The 19,861-nt window shown below is 37.5% G+C and overlaps 1 long non-coding RNA gene across 1 annotated transcript in view; it reads left to right on the forward strand.

Annotated features, from left to right (window-relative positions):
• LOC106908387 (uncharacterized) overlaps positions 1-16,934 on the forward strand; it is a 28,816-nt gene extending 11,882 nt beyond the window's left edge. The window contains exons 2-3 of the long non-coding RNA XR_001415805.2: positions 14,838-15,007; positions 15,955-16,934. This is a non-coding gene — a long non-coding RNA (uncharacterized LOC106908387). The remainder of the gene's footprint in view (positions 1-14,837; positions 15,008-15,954) is intronic.
• Positions 16,935-19,861: the final 2,927 nt, after the last annotated feature.

Below are 19,861 nucleotides of genomic sequence, written 5' to 3' on the forward strand. Positions count from 1 at the left end.
CGAGTGTATTTTAGGCTTCCATATTTCCTCAAAAGGTAATACTTACCTTTTATTTTCTCATTTTCACACACACTAAAACAGGGAGTCCCCTGAATTAGGAGTAGGCTTTTGTCCCCATATGACCTATTGGTCTTTGGTGAGGTAACATCGAAGAAGGCCCTCAATAAGTATCATAAACCAGCACGTGCACACACACAGGATGTCCTATCTTCACAGGGACTTCGCTTCATGTTTCATTCATTTTTACAGCCTAACCCTAAACCCAACTATGACCTCAATTCACACCTTTGTCCTAAACCTAACCTCTAACCCCAAAACAGCTCTTCTCCAGACTTTTGTCCCCACAGGGAGCAGTCAGTCCCCACAATGTATGTGTTAGGAAAATGGTACCTAGTGTATCACATACAAGACAAAACACACGCACGCGTGCACACACACATGCACACACACACACAGGAACAAAGAAGAAAATTATGCACAGCAACATCACCATGTAATTGTTTTAACTGCTCAAAAGGATGCTTCATGTCAAGAAAAATAATGATTATAAATGTCTGTTATCACTGAATAATTTTGACTTTATGCTTCATGTTATCTGCTCTCCGGTGTGTGTGGAAAACAGCTTGTCATGGCTGTTGCTTTATGCTGCTGATATTTATCACGCTGTAGAATGAATTTGGGACTCTTCAGGTTCCTCAATGGTGATATTTCACGACAGATAAGCATCTAAACCTCTACTGTTTCTCAATTATTTTGCACAACACAGCTTGAGCTTCTTTTTCTATTTTTTTTACGACTAACGTTCTGTAATGTGTCTTGACTACTTTAGCTAAGTTGTTACACAAAAATACATCCTTGAAACTGAAAAATCTAACTTGCTTAGAGCAAATAGGAATGACTTTAGTTGGATCTGCTAACTTACAAGGAATTAAAGGGACAAAACTGATGGGATAACATGAAGGTGAATGTATAAGACAATGTAAACATTGAGGAAAAAAGAGCAGGGAAGTGTTGAGTGAAAACAGGCGGGTGGGGCGCTTAAAGCCAGAAGGGGTTACAGTGAAGGGCGAGGACTCTGAGAGGTTGCGGTAACATTACTGACGCACATGAAGGGAAAGAGGAATCTCTGGCTGGACTGTCCCCAAACCTCGAGACAAGGTCAGAAAGCCACTGGCGACAAGAGGAAAACCCATCCCTGCGAACACGGCAGTGTAGCACTAATAGAAGGAAAAATTTCACTCTAAATAGCGGTAATCGACGACGGGCCTGTGACTGGAGGGAGATGACCATGAAGAGCAGAGGAGCTGCTCTCTGACTTCTTCTCGGAGTGAACAGACCTTTTTTTTCTCCTCTCTTTGAGGAACAACCCTCTTTCCTTGCTGTTCAGGGTGTTTTTATCTAGCTGTGGTTGACACTTTCACTGATCATTTCGATTGTTCTGCTTTTTACTATGCAGGCAAGACAAATGCATTTTCATCCAGACCATATTTTCTAATAACAAACCCAACACAAGCAGAAAAATGGGAGTGTTTCTATTTCAATGCAGGCATGTGACTAAATGGGTCTCTGTTTGTGTATGAAGGTGTAGTCAAAAAGACAGCCTTACCCATGTGTGAGTGTGCGCGCACGAGAGTGTGTGTTCTGGCCGGCAGGAGCGTGGGAATGCGGTGAGGGATTTCTGTGGTATTTTTAATGTTTGTTATTGAGTATTACCACAGGGGACCAGGACCAAACCCCAGACACTCCTCCTCAGGCTCTTACTCTGCCCTCTTTCTCTCCTCCTCCTCCTCCTCTTCATCCACACCCTCGAATAATAATGAAACTGAACTGACTCATCAGCGAGTCTAAATAAATCTGACACTTAAAGAAGTCAAAGTCAAAATAACCGGGGTATCATGGTGACCTCCGAGTGCATCTAAATAAACCAAAAATGACAAACGGCAGGTCAGTTGACTTTCAGTTCTTTGCAAGTGGATTCATACATTGATTTTATTCACATTTTGTCACATGCAACCACTGTTTTAGACCAAAAGGTGTGCACTTGTGAACCTCAAACCCAAAAACTGACATTGTTTTTAATATATACAAATAAAAATCTGAAGTGTGTTGTAGATTTTTTATTTAGCCCTCTTTTTACCCAGATACCCAAATAAAATCATTCCTTAAACCTTAAGTCAGAGGTGTCCAAAGTCGGTCCTCGAGGGCCAGCGTGTCGCATGTTTTAGTTCTCTCCCTGGATTAGCACACCTGCATCAAATGACTGCTCATTAGAAGGCCTAAGAGGAACATTGACTTGCTGAAGAGGTTGTTACTACCACCAGGGAGAGAACTAAATCATGCAAGATGCCGGCCCTCAAGGACCGACTTTGGGCACCCCTGCCTTAAGTGTTTATAAAAATGATGCATTTATGAAACATTTTCACTGTATTCTGTACATATACTGTACATATTGACTTTATTGACTATTCTTTGGCTAAATCACAAGTGTTGATCATAGCTAGCATTAGCTTTTGATAACCACTTAGCAGCTGAAATTCTGAAATGTATAGGTATCTTCAAAACCCCTAAAGATTGCCTGGATCATCAGCTTAATGCTTTAAGATTGATAGCAAAGTCAATGTTAACAATGTTAACTTGAATGAGCAGTTATTCTGTCCTGTTGGTAGGGTTGCCACCTTTCAGAAATTAAAATAAGGGACCAGTCCCCCGCTTTATGTGTGGGTGCGGTGTCAGCGTGTCAGCTAGTGTGTGTTATCCAGAAAGCAGTTGGGCAGAATATGTGAGTAAAACGATGACTGGGGCAGCCTACTATATAAAGTACTCGGGGACCATTTCTTTATTATTATACATACACATTTGTAGAATATGGAACAAATCGCGTCCCGTATTGGTTCAATACGGGATGCTACATTTAACAGCCAATTACGGGACGGGTGGCAACCCTACCTGTGGGAGAAGTTCAGTGGCAGTGTAGGTCAAAATAGCTGAATGTAAAGATGATGGCTCTTGTCTCTTTTCTAACGCAACAAACTGAGCCACATATTTTGACCCACTGTTTGGCTAAAACTGTCCAGTTTCAGTCGCAAGAACATAAATCAAACATTTGGGTTAAAAAAAAAAAGCAAAGCAAAAAAAATTATAATTTGTTGGAGCGCAAAACCACTGAAATTACAGACGGAAAAGATTCTGTATGTGGACTTCATTGTTGGAAGTTGGACAGAAACTGTGAGTCCGGGCCAGATGGTGGACAAAATGCAGCACACAAAGATCATTGAGGAAGACAGACATTGGAGGGAGGCAAAAATGTAATATTTGTTATAAATGTGACATTTCAGCTCAGTTTGGGTACTGCCTTTCCAAATCTGTCTGGGTTAGAAGCAATCTGGAAGTTTGTATGATGTGGGTGGTGACTTGGTTTCTGGATTTTCCCAGGATATTTGTTGAGGTCATTATGGTTTTGAGTTTATTGCTCTTGTTTCATGTTTTGTATTCTTGGTGTTCTTTCCTTTGTCCTTCTTAGTTAATTTTTGTTACTTTTGCATTCTGCTCACTCCTGTAGTTTAAGTCATAAAGATACAAGTTATTTATATTAGGTTTTAATGGGGATTGGGAAACAAAAGGAACAGGACCCAGAAGATGGGCAAAATGGTAATTGTTACTTGTGTGACTAAACAATCACCAAGGACTAGCAAGCTTCTTCTGCATTCTTTTAGGTCGAAGTTTCAAAAGATGCCTCCATCTGAATTGAGGTATCTGGTCAGAACCTGAACAGAAGGAGAAATATCCTTGATTGGAGTCTCACCTGTTGACTCTGTGGAGCGAGGACCAGTGGAACATCTATACTAAAGGAATTGCTGTTTTTTCTGATATGAAGAAACTTTCTTCTGATGTGATCCTCAACTACCCATCTAACAGTTTTTTATTACTCCTCTAAAAGACACAATAAAAGAAAAGTTTATTTTTATTCTTTCAACATTGAAAGAGCAACAAATGACCTATAGAGGGTGCTGTATATGTCTTGGGGGGTCAGCGTTATGAAAGCAAACTTAACAAAATTGATCAGCAGTTTTATTCCATTTACTTTTCAATTTTTCGGTTTCCTAAATTTCATCACACTTAAATGCTTGGGTCCTGTGAATCATAGTAGGAGTGAAAGTGAGCCAAAACAGCAGTACAGTTAGTGATGAGTTGTAGTCATAAAAACAGGCAGGGGAGGACTGAGAAGAGTCAGAGACGTTTTTATCACGATAAGCAACGTAAACAGCTCGAGTATTTGGCGTCTTCGATCGTCCCTTCTTTATACATTTAACATGTCTACAATGCAGCCATGATGCAAAAATGAAACTGAGTAATTGGCACTCAGGAGGTCGCCGTCTTCTCTGCTTCATTGGAAATAATATTCTAATAGTTTCCACAAAAAAGATTTCTTGGCTAACAAAAAAAAAAGTCCCCCACATTTTTTTTGGTTTTTACATCATATTCCACATACAAAACATGGTTATGAAGCCAAAAATTATATTTAAAACTGGTAAATGTGAGAATTTTACCAGGCGAGGTTCATTTCAAGGTTTGAAACGGTTCCTTGCATAAGAAAGTTTGTGGTTTTGAGGTCTATTTTACTGCATAATGTCCTGAACTGTAGTGTACTCTCTTGTCAGGAAAGAAAATTTTGGTTTTAGGGTGGAGGAGACAGATGGAAGGATTCATGCCATGGAGTAAACATCGTTTTTTTTTTTTTAACTAACTGCAAATCTCATTCCTTCCCCCCTTCTTTTTCTCCAGTTGAGCTCTGCCATTATTTTAACACCATCTAAATTCTGTTTTGAAAGATTTTTTGCCACATATCTCGAGTAATGCAAGCCTGCCTCAATGATCCGCTGTCCTGGCAGGAAAGCCTTCGTGTGTTTTTCTTGAAGTTCAGGGTTTATTTCCTGTCAAAGCAGAAATGTAGCAGATCAGAGGTCATGTTAACATAAAAAAACACTACAGCAATGCCTACTTTTAGATTTAGAGTGCCTTGCAAAAGTAATCACACCCCTTGAACTTTTCTGCAATTTGTCGTGTTGCAGTCATTTATTGGGAATTTATGTGATAAAACCAGCACAAAGCAGCACTTTGAGATGGGAGGAAAATGATGCATGTTTTTAAATTTCCATCTCCATGTAAAAGTCTAAAACATTTGAGGAGTTTGTATTCAACCCCTTTTTACTCTGGTACCCCTAACTAAAATCCAGTGCAACCAATTGCCTTCAAATGTCAGAGGTTTGTGAGAGAACATTAGTGAATAATGTTGTTATTCAAAACAATGTTAAACTTAATGCCAATGCTAAGTATACTGATACTGTTTTTGAAAGATTTTCATAAGGCGCAAGTATTTTTTAGTTACATATAATTATAAATATACTGAATTTTTAGTCGCTAGCTCAAGTTAATTTCTTTGCACCTAACGTACCTAATTCTATAACATTTTATAGATGTTATAGAATTATCTATAACACTAAACATTATGATGTTTAGTGTTTATACACTAAACATCATAATGATGTTTATACACTAAACATCATAATGATGTTTATACACTAAACATCATAATGGTTACTAGGTTTTAGTCAATTATTGAAATCTGTGGTATTTAGATGCACTGAATATAAATGTATGTTAAAGTTATTTTTGTAGTTATTTTTAAGAAAAAAGTGAAATTTTACTCTGTCATAATCTGCAGGTCTTGGTGTTTTTTTTTTCTCTCCCATTTTTTATTTGGATCGATTTGGGTTGTTGTCAGTGTTCCTTAATTTCTGTTTCTGTTTTGTTCAGTTTCTTGTATATTTAGGTTTTGGTTAGAGACTATAGGCTCTTTGGTTTAGTTCCATCCATTTGTGTCTTGTTCAGATCCTTCTCTGTTAAACTCAACGAGCTCCCCTGCATTCTGTTCATTATTCTGATCTGGTTACTATGGCGTCACCAGTCACTTCCCAGCTCTTACCAGCCAGTTTGTCTCCTTCATTCCTCCTTGGATCTGCACAGCTGTATGACCACACTTGCTGCTTTTATTGTTTTGGTTTGAGTTGACATGACATGACTTTATAGTTCTGTATTGTTAGCTAGCCATGTCTGCACACACAAACATGACAAATTTATTAGTGTTTCAATGAAAATTCCAACATTTCATGAGGGGACAAAATGTAAAGAAGGTCAAGGAGTATGAATATTTTTGCAGAGTGTTGAAGCCCTACTTGAAGTTCTCATTCTGGCAAAGATTCTCCTAACTCATCAGTATGAAGGCATTTACGGCATGTCTCCCAAGATGTTAACAATGTAAACTTTTAAGCGCACAATTCAAAAGTCTCAACTTGTGTCAAACTTTTGACAGGCCATCATCCACCCTGCTTTACTTTTTTTTTCCTTCACATCTCTCCATTCCATTCGTTTGCCACTCTTTGTTCTCCTCATCTCCAAATTCCTGCCTTTCTGCATTTCCCCCCGCCCCCATCCTCCTCTTCCCTCCTCTTTTCTTTTTTAAAAGCATGTGAGAAGCGCAATCATGGAGACTCCAAGCCTTTCTGCACAGCCAGCCAAATTTATCCTTGCGGTTTTCCGCGTGTTTATTTTGGGGCTTTTCTTTGGGGACGACATATCTGCGGGAAAAGCAAACGGCCCGGAGCGGGTGCTTTCTCTCTGGGGATCATCGAGGCGGGGGTAAAAATAGGAAAGACGTTTTTTTTTTTTTTTTTTTTGTGAAGGGGGAATGGAATTAAGGACTGGAAAGCGTTTCCCCAGAGTCTCCTTCTGTAAAAAGCCGATCACTCATTTATTTCTTTGTTTATCTTCTTTGCTTTTCCTCTTTCTAGACTGCCAGCTATGTGAAAACAACAATTTGGGTCTTTTTTTAGACACAATAGTAATGTTTTGTCCCATCTGTTGTTCCTCTTTTTTTTATTGCTATAATTTTCTACTGTAATTAGCCCTAAGAAAATCACGTAATTACACAAATCCTTAAAGATTAAATAAATCATATTGCCACTTCCTCCATTCCTTTTTTCTCTGCCTATTGTATGGAAATCAAATCTCCTCCACAGGGTGCATCGTTCTTTGTCATCTCTTTCTAAGATACTTCTGTTTTCTCCCTTGTCCTGTTTTTGTTATTATTGTTTTTATTTATTTATTTATTTATTTATTTTAATTCATGCTGGTAACCTGGATGGCTGTTGTAAGCTGCGTGTGTGGGTTGGGGAAAATATTCTGGGATAGGAAATAAAAATCTCCTCCACTCTGACTTCTCGGTTTGACCTGTGTTTAACATGCTGTCTGCTATGGCCATCCACCGCTGCCGCTGCTGCATTCGTGGAAGTTTCTCCAGGAAGAAGGGGGCGCCTCATTCAGATTACATCAGTGGGGATAGTCAGTAAGCAAATTATTTTCTTCAGCCATAATCAAAAAATAAATCCTTGCAAGATGGATTTCTAAATTTCTACTTTCTCCAATTATGGACATTGGCAGTCGCCCAGCTGCTATTAAGATGCAGTGGGTTCCTCCTTGAAAAGACCTGTAACCTTTGTTTGTGTCTTCTAAAAAGCAGCAGACTTAGATTTTTAGTTTTTATTTTTATGTGTTGTGGAAGCTTTCCTGGACATAATCACACATTCCTCCCTACCCCCCCAAAAAAATCTAAATTTTATGTTAATTGATATTTTTATATTTCAGCTGTTTAAAAATTCAAGAATATTGTCTTTAATTAAATAATTGTTGGTTTGCAATCAAAAATCAGACAGGATCCAGAAATTGTAGAGCTCTGAATTTTTCTTTATGCAGTCCTTCAAACTTTACAATCCAGTTCACAGCATAACAGGCATTCAAACAGCAAGAGGGAGCATCTCCCTCTGATCTAAACCACCTGGCTTTTAAAGGATTGGCTCCTACCAGGACTAATTAAGGGATGGAGACAACAGTTACATTTCCAAATAGAAAAAAATCACAATTGTACTAAACTATATTCTTAGAAAAACATTTACATAATTACAACTAACACTACCAACTTCAAAACTAAAACAAAAACAATCTGGGCCCAAACATAATCCAAAAACATCTCCCCTCCCTCTCAAACAATGGATTTTTCCAGTGAAGCTGATTGAAAACACCTTGTCAGCACTGCTCATGGCAACACATGACCAGGTGACCTCAAAGAGAAGAGAGAATGATTACAACAAAATATTAAATAAAGTCAGTTACTTCCTCTAACCAAAAAATACATTTACCAGATAAATTAGACTATACAAGTACAAAAACAGCACCTGTTAGGGAGGGGGTAAATCCCTCACAATACGTATGATGCCTTTTTCAATTTTTATTGTGACATTTTCCTCTACATTTTATTGGGAAAGACTGTTTGCAAAAATATTTTTTATTTTAATTTAATTCAATTCAAAAATACTAAGTAAACAACCAATTAGAGCAAGGAGGAGTATCTTAGTGCTGTGAATCATCATCGGTGGCCATGCTAACTAGCCTTAGCATTCATGGCAGGCGATGAACTAGCTGCAGCATAGCAGAGAGAAAGGAGCAGGTTGTGAGCAGCGTGTAAAAGAGGGTGATTGACGGTGCTAAGACCCTTCTGCTGACTCTGATTGGTTGTTTCTGACAGAGTGGTGAATTTTTGCAGATGACAGGTGCAGGTGCATAGGGACAGTTTTAACTAATATCTAAAAAACATATTTTTAATAAAAGCTACACAGTGCTGCTTTAAACCTCCTTGCCTGGATTTGGATCCTTCAGATTTTAAATGAGATTCTGTTACACTTGGAACTATTCCACAAATTTAAAAAAAAATGTTTCAATTATGTTTCAATATATCACTGAATTAAAAAAAAAGCTTTGGGGAAAAGTGTATAATAAAAGTGCTTAATTTGCCTAATTACATTGGAATCAATAAAGACAGAATGAGCTTTGTATCATCATTTAACTATTGTGCAATGATGATACAAATAATGTTTTATTAGTTTTAAAGGTTTATAAAAAATTTTGTTTTTTAACTGCTTCCACATGTGCATATAGAGAAGTGTAGACAACTTCATATTTAGCTGGAAACAAATAACGGATGTATGTGGTTAACAGCTGTTGGTCTCCTTGCATCAGCAAATAATAGTGATGCAAAAACAGCGATACATGCCGGGCCACAGTGAGAAAGCAGTTGGAGTTGTGAAATCTTCAGTTTAAATATGCAAACTGTGTGAATATACTTATAGAAGTAGAGTTCCTGATTTCCTGAAAGGTAGATTATATATTTAACTCATAAGTATTACATGTTGCCGAATGCGGTTATAATCCAGGTCCCATTTTTATTTTTTTAATCGCTTTGTGAGTTGCATTCAGTCCTACTAGGTGTGACCAGGTCTAATGGAAAATTTTATAATGTGCTCTTCACCCCTTTTGTGCTTTAGATTGTGTCTGATGATGAGATCATGACTCTGCATGATCTTATCATGAGATTGGTCAAGCTGCTCTCCTATTAGGGCTGTGTAATAATATTGATATTGCAATATATATCGATATTTTCTTTCCTAGAAAAAAATCGATATTCATCCACAAGTATCGTAACATCCAACTGCCACCTTGCTCACTCACTGCTTGCTTCACCGGGAGAGTGATTAGGTCATCAGGCTTAGAGTGATTCCTTCAGATGTTAAGTGTCAAGGTTAAAAAGGTATCAAACTATTCAGAGCAGGGTACTTGGTGCGCTTTATTTACTTTACAAATGCATGTAAGCTACAGTTTGTACTGTTTCAATTAAAAGAAACATGTTTTCTCACCACTTCTTTGATTCATTTTGTCCAGCTGTTGACTTTAAGTCTGTGTCCATGTCCAACCAGAGCCAGGTATTGTGTAGTTGGTGCTTTTAATCAGTTTTCAGTGAAATTAATTCAATCCAACTCTATAACAGTCACAAAATGTCACCAAAATCACTCTGTCCCTCTAAAATCTTTCAGAAAATCGCAAAAGTGTATTGAATTGTATTGAATTATGTTTGCTGAATATTGCAATATATATCGTATCATGGGCAGAAAATTGTGTATCGGATCGTATCGTATTGTGAGATTCACTACAGCCCTATCTCCTATAGACTTCTACGGTGCCATAACAACAGTGGACGTCGTTGATCCTGGAGACTATCTAAGTGTTACTTCCCCAACGTAGAACTTATCTGCCCTCTTTAGCATGAAAGAACAAACCCCTTTCCTTAACAATAGACTAATGGCCAGACCATCTGTGTTGGGCTCCACAGAATCCCTGATACATCACAATCAGGGATTCACTGATTGTGATTCCAATCAAGTCTCTCTTCTCTGACCAGAACCTATAAAAGGAAGCCAGATCCACAGTTGGTCAGAGCACACCTGACAGACCCCTTGACTCTGTATTTATGTTCTCACCTTGCAAGGTTTTAATAAATTTCTTATTTCTTTTCATCCAGACTCTTGCTAAAGTAATTTTTTCCACGACACCAGGTCTCTGCAGGTTGCCATCACCAACTAATAAGAACCATCTGCACATGCACCAACACAAACCAACTTTTTAGGAGTATTTTAACACTGTGTGTGAGTGCGTGCGCAGGTATGTGCATGTGCATGTGTGTGTGCGCGCGCGCATGTGTGTGTGCTCATACTGAAAGAAAAACTGGAAACAAACTTAGAAGTTAACTAAATGAAAGAGACTAAATGGTGCTCATAGAGGTTTTTATTGAATCAGCTTCACAATGAGCTTCACAAGAACTGAAAGATAAATATTAAATTTTTCTATCAGTGTATCAAACATATAGTCTGGTCAGAACATTATGCAACAGGATAAAAACTCTGATTGGCAGTTAGTAATTATGTCTCCAACATAATCACCACTTGTGTTATTTTATGCTAATTAATACATTTTATCAATTTTTGATATTGCTGTTTCATAACTCCTGGAGTTTGTTTTTTATATTTCTGTGAAGAGCCCATATTTTTAACACTGACCCTCTCCATAATTTGCATAATTCTTGATGCAGAACTATGGGGTGCCACTCGTAAAGTTACACAGTTGAAATTTAACAGCAATAATTTGCACTATGTAGCCTGCCACAAGAGAAAAAAAAATCAGGTTTCATTTTTCAAAGTCATATGATAATTATATTATTTATTCATTTATGAATGTCACAGTTTCAAACTAAAAATTTAACTGGAAAGCTAAAAATTTAGTTTACAAACTACATATTAACAGTCCAGTGACTGTTACATTTCCATTCTAGAGTGCCTTTGATTTGTTGGACAGCTTGGAAAATCTTATCAATATTAGCCATAAGGAACTTTATTACTTAGTCACATTTAATCCTTACTACATACATGGGTAATATATTATTCTGGACTCTGTTTAATGACAGGTAGCTTTTTAAAACCTCACATTAAATTTTGGTCCTAGTTTGTTGTAATTCAGTGAATGCCCCTGATCGAAAGGGAAATTTCTTCATCAGACCTTTGTGGTGTCGGGGGAGAGAGAAAATGGGCGGGGGGCCCGTTGCAGTGTGGTATTTATTTTACTTTACGAGAGTTAAAAATGGAATTTTTCAGCTACATAAAACACTTCCTGTTTTGACGACTCTCTCCCTGAGCTCCGGCTCAGATAAATAGTCCCAGAGCTCCACATAATGATAGTCTCTAACACACCAAACTCGCATGTGTGTGTGTTTATATGTACCTCAAATAGGAACACATTGGTGTTTCTGTGTGTTTTCTTAACCATTCTGCATGCTGATGTGTATGCTGGTGGAGGGGATTTTCCTCTTTAATGTTATTACCTGTGCATCTGCGCTCTGAGTGAACACACATGTTACCACAAGAACAGGAAGACAGCCCTGCGCCTCATTTCAAAGCTTCCTCAGGACAGACGCTTTAATGAGACTGCACTCTTACTTTCACAACACTTAAAGTGTTAGACTTTCTCAGACTGCAAGTTTGGGTTCCTGGTCAGTGAGACCCCTGCGGGTAGCTGAGTGGTTCAGTCCTCCCAATAAAACGACAGGAAGGCAGCAGTCACAAGAACACACTACCACGGATGCATGGAAAACAACACACACCACTTATCAGACACAGCAGGAAGGCACAACTCTGTATGTTCAACAATCAAAATGAAAACAATAAATAGTGAAACATGTGGTCTATCACCAAATACAAATATGCAAAAACACTGATAACTGACCAAAGTATGTGCTTAAGGTAAAATCTTTTTTTTTAACACTTGCCTAAAACAGCTTTGAAAAAGGCTGCTGGGTTTTGCACGTTGGAGCCAAACAGGCACTGCAAGCAGGGTCGTGCAGAGACCACTAAAGGGGCAGGTGCTCAACAACAAAAAGGGCACATCTTACCGCCTTCTAGGACAGAATATTAACAAAGCCTATCAGCTTTCAGAGTTTGATAAACAATGATAAATTACAAAATTGTGAGATATGCAATCAAAGCTAACGAACATCTCTATATAGAGCATAACACTATGTATATGTAAGATATTTTATTAGTAATTTCTTTCTGCAGGTCTATTTTGTTATAGGAAAGTATTGCAATATTCAAACCTGCAATTTAGCAAGATATGTAAATCAGAGCTGGACCACCAGACATATTTTGTCTTTACAGAATTACACTATTAAAACTATAAACAAGGGCACAATGGAACCTTTTAGTGACTGTAATCTATAAAAAAAAGAGCTGCCTGTTTGCTGCAGTGGAGATGAAGATGGTCCATTCAGGAAAGCAGAGCTGCATCAAACTTTAATGTGGAACTGCAGAAAAAAAAACAAAAGCAAAAATTGAATTGTTAATGCATGTCACCATGAGAAAAGCCTACTGAGTTTTGCTTAAAAAATTAAAAAAAAAATTTAAACCACACATTTTTGACTCATGAAGTTACCTTTCTTTTTTGCAAAACAGTTTGTTTTGCAAAAAAGAAAGGTAACTTCATTTGATTTGCGCTCGTCAGAAATCTTTTCTTGCTATTCTAAGTTTTTGTTTGTGACTCAAAGTTTTGCTTATATATATACTTTTATATACTTTTATAACAAATTTAGGTAACACTTTATTTGAAGGGGGTTGAATAAGACTGACATGACACTGTCATAAACACATGTCATGAACATGAATAAGCCTTCATGAATATTTATGACTGTTGTCATAAAGCGTCATTCGGTAATGTTGCAATTTTGTTTCCTAATCAAACCAAGTCTGGTGGACTCAGGTGTGAAAACTCCCTCAGTGTGGAAACATTTGAGTTTTACAAATGGGGGAAAAATTGACTTGGAGTATGGCATTAAGACAACAGAACAAGAAACAAGAAATGTTTAGTATTATTTAATGTCAGATAGTGAAAAAAGATTCTTCTTATGTAGTTTTTGTGAATATTTGTTTTCAATCATGTATAACAATAGATCAAGTAATATGACTGAAGTTCCTAAAATCTTTAGAACATTGTTAATATTCATTTCATCTTAAGCAAAACTACATAATTTTTCAATAAAAATTAACATGGAAAAAATAAATAGTTTCAGAAAGCAGAACACCGCTGCTGGGAGCTGATAGGAACTTTATGCTGTGAATTGAGTGAAATTACAGGTGTTTCCATCTACAAAAAGCATGCTCTCACTCAGACTTCCACCCACTTAGCTGTAAAACCACGAGCCCACCGCGGTGTAGACGCTCAGTTTAGAACTGTGGGGTGAACAAAGTTTGTGGTACTGCTGCGAACTGCTCTCATTATCTGCACATTTGACTCTGCACACACACCATATGCAAAAAGAGCAAAAAATAAAAACAAACATACACACACACACACACACACACACACACATTTAAAGAGACAGGTTAAATACTTCACTTCTCACACGTTGCAACTCTTGTCCTTCTGGGCTAAAATGTTTCTGACTTTTCACACATATATTCTCATACCTCTCCCTATGACATTTTCCTCTGTCCACCCTCTCTAAACATCCACCCACGCAAAGAAATACACACAATCCCTCCTCTTTTTCCCTCCCTTGTTTCTAATCCCTGCAGCTGTTGCTCTTACTCACACCGCTGTCTCCTCCAGACAAAACCTTGTGTGTTGTATGTGTGCGTGTGTGTGCTTGTGTTTTTGGGGACGGGGCAGGCTGCTTTCTGAGCGAAACAGGATGCTCAAAAACCGACTGTCGAGGGCGCAATGTAGATGAGTTGGAGGGTGAGACGGAGTTGTGGGAGAAAATAAAATATCCCCCTTAAGTCTCCCCCCGAGGGAGCCTCGGTCTTCCCTCTCTCTCCCAGATCCATTGTGTTCTCTCTTCACCTCCTTCCTCCATGCATCCATCTCCACATCCTGGGGGTTTCTGCGTTCGGATATCACAAATCTTTCAGCTGCATCTGGCGCCAACGTGAATGTCAAGAAGAGACTTGGCAGGGCGCAAGTTATAGCTAAATATAAAACAGGGATATTACATCTTCCAGAAATGGTTGAGGTTTTGGACTGAGTTCCTTTCAGTGGTGTTGAAACCAAACGCGCTGACAAAAACGGTTTGTTTCCGTGTCAAAGTTAACGTTGGTGTAAAAATTCGCTTTCTGTGTTCTGCTCATCAGTTTTGAGTCAGGAAAAACATCTGGTGAACTTTTAGGCCCCTGCGGCCCAAAAAGATAGAGATGTCTTTAAAGGTTTAAGTTAACAATAAGTCCTGATCGTCATCCACAAAGATTCATTTCAGCTTAATCAATTCAGACTGCTGATGTTTGTAAAAAAAAAAAAAAAAAGTAAAAAAAATAAATAAAAAATCAGTGCTGCCCCCCCAATTTTTCTTTCAGATTCAGAGGGAAAAAAATGTGACCCAGACAAGCAACCAGCTTCAGATCCACAGATGCGAGTTGTGGCGGACAGCTAACTAACGTTCTGGAGAAAGATGTCTGATTTAAGTGACCTTTTACGTGCCGGAGGAGTTCCCGAAGCTTCCATTGCACTACTGGAAGAACAAAAGGTGAGTAAATCAAATGAGATAGTTTGGTCTCTAAATCCGAACGGTTATGGCTAGTTGTTAGCATGTTTGTTAGCTTACGCTGTTATAGGAATAAGCGTGATTTACAATGTTAAATCACACAGCTGAATAAAGGATGTAACAGCTGTTGATTGCTGGAATTGTCCCGTAAGTGTTTGACGCGTTTATTTTCTTGTTCTTCTGTTTGAATGTTTTATAATGAAACTAAGGTTAGCTGTAACCTTATTTCTAAATATGATGTCTGCTGTGTTAAACTGTGCAACTTTCAGTTCAGTGGAGGACAGAAACGTTTATATATGCATATATTTAAAAGGAAAATGTATGACTTGCATCGATCTGGTGCAAGTCATACAGCCACCGATCTGCGACTGGCTGTAGATCTGATAGTAGGATCCCTTTACCATATTTGCCAACACCAACTAAAGTGCATATCTATGCTATTTTGTCATGTTTGTGTTACAGCGTTTAAAAAAGTTACATTATGAGAATCACGAAATCATTTTCCTGCACTATGTGATGCTCAGGACTGAAATTACATCTCACTCCCTGAGCTACACTATCAGTACATTTATTGCACAGGTGTGGACATGGTAGGCTTCATTTAACTAAATCAAACTTAATGTGATTAATTTTTGTAATAAAAAAGGAACTGTTAACAATATTTCCTTGTGTGTTTTTATGCATGATACCTTTTACCTTAAATAGACTGTATATTTCCAAATCTGTTTTTATACTTACATGCTAACCAAGTAAGTTAGTCCTTCCTCTTTTTCAGTAAAATAGATTGAACATTTACTGCTGCTATTATTGTAATTCTCCCCAAAACAGTAAATCGCTTTAAGCAGGGACCTAAGGATACAATTTTAAAGGTAACTTTAACGTCAATTTGCAGTGTAAATAATTGTCCTTTCTCATCCGTTTGTGTGCAGATTGACTGATGTTGCAGCAAAGCTGGAAAATTATGGAAAGAATTGCCACCTTCAACTTCTGCTAGAGCAAAAAAACTCCTCAAAAAAGGAAAATAGGCCTTCTGCTAAAGACTGTTCCCTTCTTAAAGTGAAAGAAGCTGCAAAATGTCAGAGTTGGATGTCATAATTAGGCTTTACTTATTGTCTTTAAACAAATAAATCCTTCATATTTTTGTGCAGGATAGACTCAAACCTGTTTCTATGGAGGAGGTCGCTGTGTGTATGGAAGAGTGTACACCAAAAGGCCAATATCCCTGTGATGAACAGTCTTTGAACTTTGTTGTCTGCTTATGGTAGAAAACTGGGAGTCCCCAAGATATCCGCTTATTGCCACTGATTTATATATAAGGTTAAGAAAAGAAATACTTCAAAGTATTTAGCAACTTTCAGTGCGCATAAAAATTAAAAAGTGTTGCTGTTTATCTTGATCATGCCATTGGATAGTTTTTGCTATGTCTGATAGGTGCCCTCTGCACAGGTCTTCCTGCACTGCATTTAATTCAAGACATTTTGTGTACAAGCAAACATAACATTTTTGATGTCATTCTGCCAGAACATGAAAGTGTATTGTTATAATTTAAATGTAGAGTTCTGGAGATTACCTGACATTAGTCTTCAAGCAGTTACTGTGCTGATAAAAGTAAAACATAGTTTGGCTGATATGTTTTTATTTCCCAATCCATAGTTTGTTTTGCTTTCACACTGTTATTAGAAGGAACAATGCTGATGCAAAGTTAATTATTGTTCTATGATAACCAGGTATGTACCAATTATCAATTATTTTTAAATGAGTATGCTACTTCATGAAAAATGTATTTTTCTTCAAACACAATGCTGTTCTGTTAAAGATATTGACAATGTATGTTTGAGATGTGATCAAAATGGCAGCACAGCAAAAAGGATGTCATAAATTTATAAACCTGTTTTCTGTGAAATACAAATGAACTTCATTGTTTTGTTCACCAAGTGTTTGCATAGTGTAGTTGATAACAGATATTTAGGAATTCTTGATAAAAAGTCATATCCAATTTTTTTCTCACTGTGAAGTTAGATAAGACAAAACCTTTCCTGTTTATTGTTTTATTTTCTCTTCCTTTGAGAGTGGTCAGACAGGAAAGCCAGTAATGAGAGAAAGGAAGCTACACAGCACAGGTCACCAGGCCGGGACTCGAACCTGTGATGTACACGTTCAGGACTGAGGCCTCCATAAATGGGTTGTGCTTTTCCACCACACCACCCCAACTTTTCTTGTTTTAAGTTAGTTATAATAAAAAAAATTGTATTTGCTAAATTCCAAAAAACATGAGAACATTTTTTAGAGTTTTTATAACTTTCTTCAAATTCAGCAGTTTATCTACTTTTGGTTATTAGACCTGTTCAAATGAAAAACAAGCTTAATTTACATATTGAAAACCATAACAGAAAAGTATTGGGTAAAGTAACATTTTATTAGCAAAATATTACAAAAAACATTTGTTTTGCTAATCCAAATAACATGGATTAGCAATAACCTAACTTTTAAAACAAACTTTCAGATTGAATATAACCTTGTATACACCAGTAAGTTAGTATAAAAGATCATGAACACTGTTGCTTTTGTGTTATCAAAAATAACATGTCATCTCAGATGCAGAGATAGAACAAGTGCTAATTGTTGATAAAATACAAAAAATCCATAAGTTGTCGACAAGGACATTTGTACAGGTGTTAGATCAATTGCTCATTTCTGAACATGACAATTTTGCTTGAATTTGATCAAATAACCTCAGCTTTTGCACTGCATTGTATAGTTTCTATTTATAACATTAGGAACAAGTGGATTTCTTTAAAAACATACTGAAACAATCACACAGCTTGATTGATGACAGGTGAATAGCACATACGCTTAGTGACAAGAACATTTATAAAATAAAGGAATATGTTGAATGTTTTCTATAACTTTCTATTGTACTTTTGTATTCAACGGCAAATACAAAAGACTAACACCTGAACATTCCTTAACAGATGTGTTTTGAAAATAAAAATGAAAAACAAACATTTTCAGACATAAAAAATTCAAAATGAACTGACCCATATTCACCATTTGCAAGTGTTGAAACGTTGTATAAGAGTTTCAATATAAATCAGTTTCTTGTTTTATAACACATCTATTCTAGACCCAATTACTAAATAACAAATACATTTATAAGTCTTACTCCTTACCAAAAGAGTTTGTGATTTAACTAAACTGTCACTTAATATGTGTTCTATTAAAGAAAGCTTAAAAGCAAGTTTTATTATAATTTTATAGATCTCTTAACAACATTTTTCTTGCAGGGCTTAAAGAGCTCCGGCCGGGGGCCGGATTTCCGGCTTTTGACCAAACGGTCCGCCTCAACCAAACTGTAGTCTCCAGGCTAGACCGGAACGTGTCGGCGGCGACACATCTAAATTTGCAGTACCGTAATTCCGCCACACGTAGCGCTATCTGAAAAATTCCAACGGTTTCTGAAAGGGGAGACGTTGCACTTTCCAGCAAATATCGGGTTAATACGGTAACTTCACAGCTTCCGCGTTTGGGGAAAAGCGGCTCGATTGTTTCCGATCTATTGAAAATGGCCTTTTATATTAAGTGCTTGCAGGGCTTGGCCAAGGTTTGTACATCGATCCAAAGCCCCAACAAGTAAGCTGGAGAAAGGTTTTAAGATGTACGCCTCGTTATACATTCACTGATACAAAGGTGAGTTTTACTTAAACTTTGTGGCTAACATTAACCTTAGCTTATGCTAGAAGGCAATATTTTCTGACATTGTTCTTGTAAAAATGTGGTATTTAAGTATCTAAACATTCTAACGGACAATGTTTTTCTTATTTCCAAGTATATTGTCGTTAGTGTCACAGACTAACGGGGCAGGTTACGGTTCGGGCTTTTTACTTCCGAAGCACGACGAAGCACAACAAGCCTCATAGCTTAACAGTAGCGCAGCTCTGGTGTCAGAGATCTGGTTCAGCTGTTCAGGTTCAAAGTTGCTGCTTTTAGAAAAATATGACCGTGTTGCTTAATGTCTCTGTGTTATTTCGTTTTATTACCTTTGCAAGTTTCTTGTGAAGAGCTCAGATAAGACGGTGTTTACAGCATTGTGTTCAGGCGGATCAGTTGCTCGGCTGTCTGGATCTGGTCTGCTCTCTCGTTCCCATAAACTCTTTCAGGCTGAATATAGAAGTGATTCCATGGAAATAACTCAGGGAGGCTCCTTTATTTACCATCCGTATCCCCGGTAGTTTTAGGCTGTGCGGCGTTAGCTTTAACTGGTAGTGACAAATATTTACAAGCCACCATCTTCTTAATTCAGGATCGCTTGGAAATTAATGAAAACTTAAAAGCCCATTATATTAGGAAGACAACAATGTTCATAGTATTGCGTTTTTTGCATCTGAAATACGACTTAGTCTTTTCTACCAGTCATGGTAACTCAAAGTGGAAACAAGTGAGCTGCATTAGCTCCTGGAGATGTGATGTCAACGCCGTAGGTGCGAAGAGCCAATTAATCCGGGGGGCACTCATTTAATAGATGGTTAATTGCGAAAATAACTTGCTGGATATTGAAAGTTCCGGTTGTTGTGGATACATGCGTAAGTATATCATCTCACAGGACATTTAAAGAACTACTTACAATTAAAATAAGGAAGATTTATTTAGTCAGACATTTGAAACTTAGGTGTAAAGAGCTCTGTCTGGGAGCCAGACTTTCAAACAAAACGAGCATTGGAACAAACGGCCTGCCTCAACTAAACTGTAGATAATAGACAAAGATGTTTGCCAATCAGAATTCTAGCTCCCGTGTTCTTGACCAATGACTGTAAAACGTTTTGTAGAAAAGAAGTCCAT

The sequence above is a fragment of the Poecilia mexicana genome, unplaced genomic scaffold (genome assembly GCF_051168715.1).
Source record: "Poecilia mexicana isolate PSO_F unplaced genomic scaffold, ASM5116871v1 scaffold_7, whole genome shotgun sequence".
In the NCBI taxonomy this organism is placed as follows: domain Eukaryota; kingdom Metazoa; phylum Chordata; class Actinopteri; order Cyprinodontiformes; family Poeciliidae; genus Poecilia; species Poecilia mexicana.